Source organism: Camellia sinensis, chromosome 2, assembly GCF_055761805.1.
Source record: "Camellia sinensis isolate YWXY chromosome 2, ASM5576180v1, whole genome shotgun sequence".
NCBI classification, from domain to species: Eukaryota; Viridiplantae; Streptophyta; class Magnoliopsida; order Ericales; family Theaceae; genus Camellia; species Camellia sinensis.
Genome location: NC_138962.1, coordinates 105,591,247 through 105,596,271, shown reverse-complemented (window position 1 = coordinate 105,596,271; position 5,025 = coordinate 105,591,247). Strand labels below are relative to the sequence as shown.

The window sequence follows — 5,025 nt, the reverse complement described above, 5'->3', positions numbered from 1 at the left end:
TTAATATAATTTTTTTTTAACAAAAGAAAAAAATATAACTTTTTTAGTACTTACCAAACATGGTGGATTTTGTTAAAAAAAAATTTAATTTCAATTGTCAATTAAAGAAATTAAAATAAAGAATAAGAATATCTTTGGCTCAAATTGTTAAAAAGTTAGTTTTGCTAAAATAAATTAGAACGAAACGTTGATTTTTTTAGTTTGTTAAACTTTTTAGATGTACAACTAAAAAAAATCACAAAGGCTTGCAATTAATTTAAAAATCGTTTTCAAAAAATGAAACCAAATAAAATTGAAAGGGTGAGAAGTTGGGCCCATTGTAGACAAAAAAAACTTGCTCACAATCAATACATATCTAAAGGCTGAGAAGTTGAGAGGCTGTGATCTTCAAGACCATCAAACTTCCTCTGCTCTTTCTCCGGTGTGCTTACCACGGTTGAGCGATCGGCTCTTTGCTGAAGCATTCTTCCACAATCTGACTGGAAGGACTTTCACGGTACACATGTTATTTGTTTTACTAAGTTTGCCCATCTACATAACATGAGTGTTTGTTCAATGGAAGAGATTAGGTTGGTTCTGTATTTTTACAATGCTTTCAGGTTAACTATGTCATGTTCTGGCATTTCAAACTAATGATTTAGTTCTCATAACATTTGGATATAATGACAATGTAATTTCCATTACGTTGTTGTGTTACAATGGAAATCATTTCCAATAATTTACGTTTTCAGAACCTTTACTCGAGCAAATCTAATGCTAATTTGTTCCGATTATGAGCTCGCACGCTATCAATTGTTCAAGTCTTGTCATGGGTAACACTCCTCTTCTGGGCCATAGACGCACAAGAAAAACTGAGCTTTCAATGTGATGTTTTTCTGTTCACTGTCGACTCGTTAAGCATAACATGAAGTGGCTGACAAATCAGCGATTATTTCACTCATTTTATGTAACACCAAACAAGGATGAAGGCAACATAACAAAAAAACAAGCATGACGATAGGCCCATAGTTCATTTTTGACTTTTTCTTAGTTTTTTTTTTTAATTTATTGAAAAACAATTTTTGTTGATTATCCAAATCACTGCTGTACTGTCATGGAATCTTTTGGGGATGAAAGGATACAGCATTCAGCGTTTACCCTTCTTTTGCTCTGCCAATGCCCATATGGCTTGGATGTTTGTCTATTTGAAATATTTGCAATGCCTCATGAGCTGCTGCATCAACTTTAAGAAACTTGTTTCTAGATTTTTTTGTAAAGTCCTACATGTATTGAAGGGTTTGAATTTATAGACTTATTTAACTCAGAGATTTTAGAATGAAAGACATGTAGGAAAATACAGAGAAATCTCCGTAACAGAGTCAATTGTCCCACATTCGTTTTGTTCAATTGTATCTACGATCCTTTCATTCTCCAATATGGCCAGAAGCCCTCCACTCACACGAACTTGGACATCACTTCTGATGTCCATCATAGAACTCAAAAGCAGACAAAACAAAACGTATTAGGGAAAACAAATCTATACTGCATTAAAGGTTATCTTATCACATTCAGAATTTTTGAGTCAATATCACATCCAAAAAAAAAAAAAAAAAAAAAAAAGGAAGTGAAGAGAGAAACACGGATAAAGAACAAGAATCTAATGTTATTGAATTAGTTATTATTTTCTCGGGTGAAGACTAAAGAAGAGAACTTGAAGGCCACAGTAAATAATTTTTTTTTTTTTAAAAAAGCGTGTCCAGTGAGAGATAGAACCACAAATGGTTTGGTTATTTTAAGAGGCTAATGTAATTTATCATATATATATATATATATATATATATATTTTAAATTATACAACACATTGTCAGATATGTGTTGTGTGTATATATATATATATATATAATATACTATGATTATATGTGTTGTTTAATTGTTTTGGTTAAATTACCCCAGTGTGTTCATGAAAAAATTATTACATGTACATGGAGAATTTGATAATTTTATTCCTTAATAATGGTAAAATTTATCATTAATTTGTAATTATTTTTATAATTTTAACCTGCTGTGTAATTTTCCCTATTTTGTTTCCTTAAAGGTTGTCATATAATTTTAATCTTTAATATTGGTTAAAAAGTATAAAACACAGTCAATAAAATAAAATGTTATGTTTTTTGCATTTTTTTTAAAAGGTCAAAAATTAACTTTTAATTTACTTTTTTAAAACAAGTTAAGTTAAAATATTTTTTAAAAAATTAACTAGAAAAGTTAATTGTGAAATGACAAGGTAAGGTATTGGTGCTCTGGTTGGTTAAGGTTTAGGTTAAGGTTATCAATAATCAACCCGGGAAATTTAATTGTGTTTATTTCTTTGATCATTGAATCATATCGGTCATTTTTGTTAGGAAATTAATTGAGAACTTAATTGGTTGTGCATTTTCTTATTTAGGAGATTAAGGGTGAATGTGTTCAAGACAGATTGATCATTTTCTTTTAATTATAGGGTTTGTATTAAGTTGTTTATTTTGTAAACCATTATATCATGGTGGTTGTTTGTTGGGGTTCTAGTTTTGTGGTGTTGGATTATTATTGTTTGGTTTAATAGAATATATTTTGCACATTTGTAATTAATTTCATACTAATTGGCTTTAAAAAAAAAAAAAAAACACTATCTGATTTGGGTGTTCGAGTCTCTAATATTTTATTTGGTTCATTATAATTTTGTTTGTAATCTTAATTCTATTTTTTGATTTCACATCTTCTAATTGGGAAAAGTATGACGAACATCCTAGGTACATTCTGGTATTTCATCAGAGTGACTTTTGACAGAATCTCTAGTACTTGGTCCAAACACAAGTGGTCAAAACCCTGGGTTGACATTGCATATTTGTCATGGGGGGAGTCATTTGTTAACTTTATTTGCTAGGATTGGATTACAAGGGATTACCAATGGTCCGAGGCCATCACATATCCTATTTTGATGATCTAAGTCATTCACAAACGTTATAAAATAAAAAGATTATGATTATTAAATTAGCTTAATTTTTTAAATGTATAATATACACAAAATGTTTTACAAAATGAACTGTTCGAATTATCAAAATAAGACTGTGGTAGGCCCCATTGGCCTCTCAAGTTCTTGAGATCAACCTTTTATTCTTATTTTTGAATTTTAGACTTAAATAAGACGATTATATCTTATTATATCAGCGAAGAAAGAATTTGATTAGAATAGGGAGAGATTCTAAAAAAACTAGAAAGAACACAATCAATTTGCTATGAAATTCCATATGTATTCTTTTCCCTTTATCTTCTAGGCATGTAAGTGGAGCATAATAAAAACCAAATAAGTAGGAAAATGAGAAAGGGAAACTATTACACATGGATTGGAAGGCTCGCATAATAGGAGATTAATTTATGGTTCCTTAAAGTGCATCTTTCACATCATAGAATAAAGAACTAAGATTTCAGTTTCTATGATTGTATTAATTTTCTGTTTGTTCTTGGGTTTGGTCTGAAGTTTCATGATAATGGTAAGCAACTAGCTAAGTAACTAATATAGGGTATTGAGACAGAACTTTAGATTTGATAGAGTTATGGAAGAAAGAAAGGGTTATGAGTTTGGTATCAGTAATTGTTCCATATCTTGTGAAATGTAAATGGATTTTTTCACAATCTATCTTGTCCATGCTTATATGCCCCCTATTTGTGAATGGTGTAAATTACTCGTTTTTCTTTTTTTACCCAGAAAAACCATCTTATGATGAAATCTCAACAAGTCCTCGAATCTATTTTTCAAAGAATTGAATGAAACTAGTGAATAATTTGAAATATTTTTTAAGTTGAAATGATATATAGGAAAATGATAGAGAGGAACAATGCAATTTCTTTATTATCAAGCTTTAAATTTGTTTTACTAGTGATACATTTCATTGTTATATTGGTTCATTATTCCTTACAGGAACAATCAAAAGCCAACATATTTGTCTTACTAATGATACATTTCATTGTTATATTGGTCATTCTTCCTCATAGGAACAATCAAAGGCCAACATCGCGAACAGAGAAAGGATGTATACAAAACATAGGTGTGGTTCTAGGTCAATCCTTGTTAGAGTAGAAAAACTGGTACGTATATATCCTTGCACTTTCAGAATTATATTAGATTCATATCTTTATTTATTGAATATATGGACTATCGAATTAGGCATGAGAAAAGAAGATGCTACCTGATCTAGCAGAGTTGTACAAGGAAACTCACTATAATGAGAAAACACATGAGTGGATCTCATCTCAAGCTCAGTGTAATTATGTGAGTATATATTGCAATTTTTATTAATAAAATTTTAGAATACTATTTGTTATAATCTTATTTAATTTTCTAATAATTATTTAATTTTTTTTATATTTGATAGGGAAATATGATACAGACACAGGCTGATCACCTCTCACAGCCAGGATCAACCCCTTTGACTGCAGAAGAGCTATCAATCAAAGTCCTAAAGCCAAGGTCTGGCTATGTGAAGGGACTTGGCATGAGACCTTCATCCTCTATTAGGAGGACCACTACCATATATGCTGAAACAAATGATTATGTGAAGCACCTTGAGATGCAAATAGAGACACAGAAGGAACAAATACAAATGCAGAACAATAAAATAGAAGATCTTGAAGAGGGTAAGAAGAAGCAAGGAGAGATAATGGCTGATGTTGTCAACTTTTTGAAGACCAAAGGATTCACTTGACACTTTGGAAGTGTAGGGGACTTATCCACAAGTGGACATACTTCTTGGTAAAGTATATTAACTTTAATATAACAAATTTTATAAAAGAATACATGTTTGAAGAATTAGGAAGTAATGGAAACATGCACATGACATCCAATTTGTACAGGTGCACGGAATGTATAAATTGTGAATTAGTCTAAAAAATATATTTTTTTCTCTATACTTAAAGCTTCAAAAAAAGCCATCGAAATGCTAAATTATCACACAACTACAGATTTGTACAGGAACCAATAGAAACACCTTAGGAGGGACCAATATAAGT

The 5,025-nt window shown here is 30.4% G+C and overlaps 1 long non-coding RNA gene across 1 annotated transcript; it reads left to right on the top strand.

Annotated features, from left to right (window-relative positions):
- Positions 1-3,274: 3,274 nt before the first annotated feature.
- Positions 3,275-4,712, top strand: LOC114314710 (uncharacterized). The gene is made up of 3 exons (XR_014360402.1): positions 3,275-4,104; positions 4,184-4,288; positions 4,392-4,712. It is a non-coding gene; the product is annotated as an uncharacterized LOC114314710 (long non-coding RNA).
- Positions 4,713-5,025: the final 313 nt, after the last annotated feature.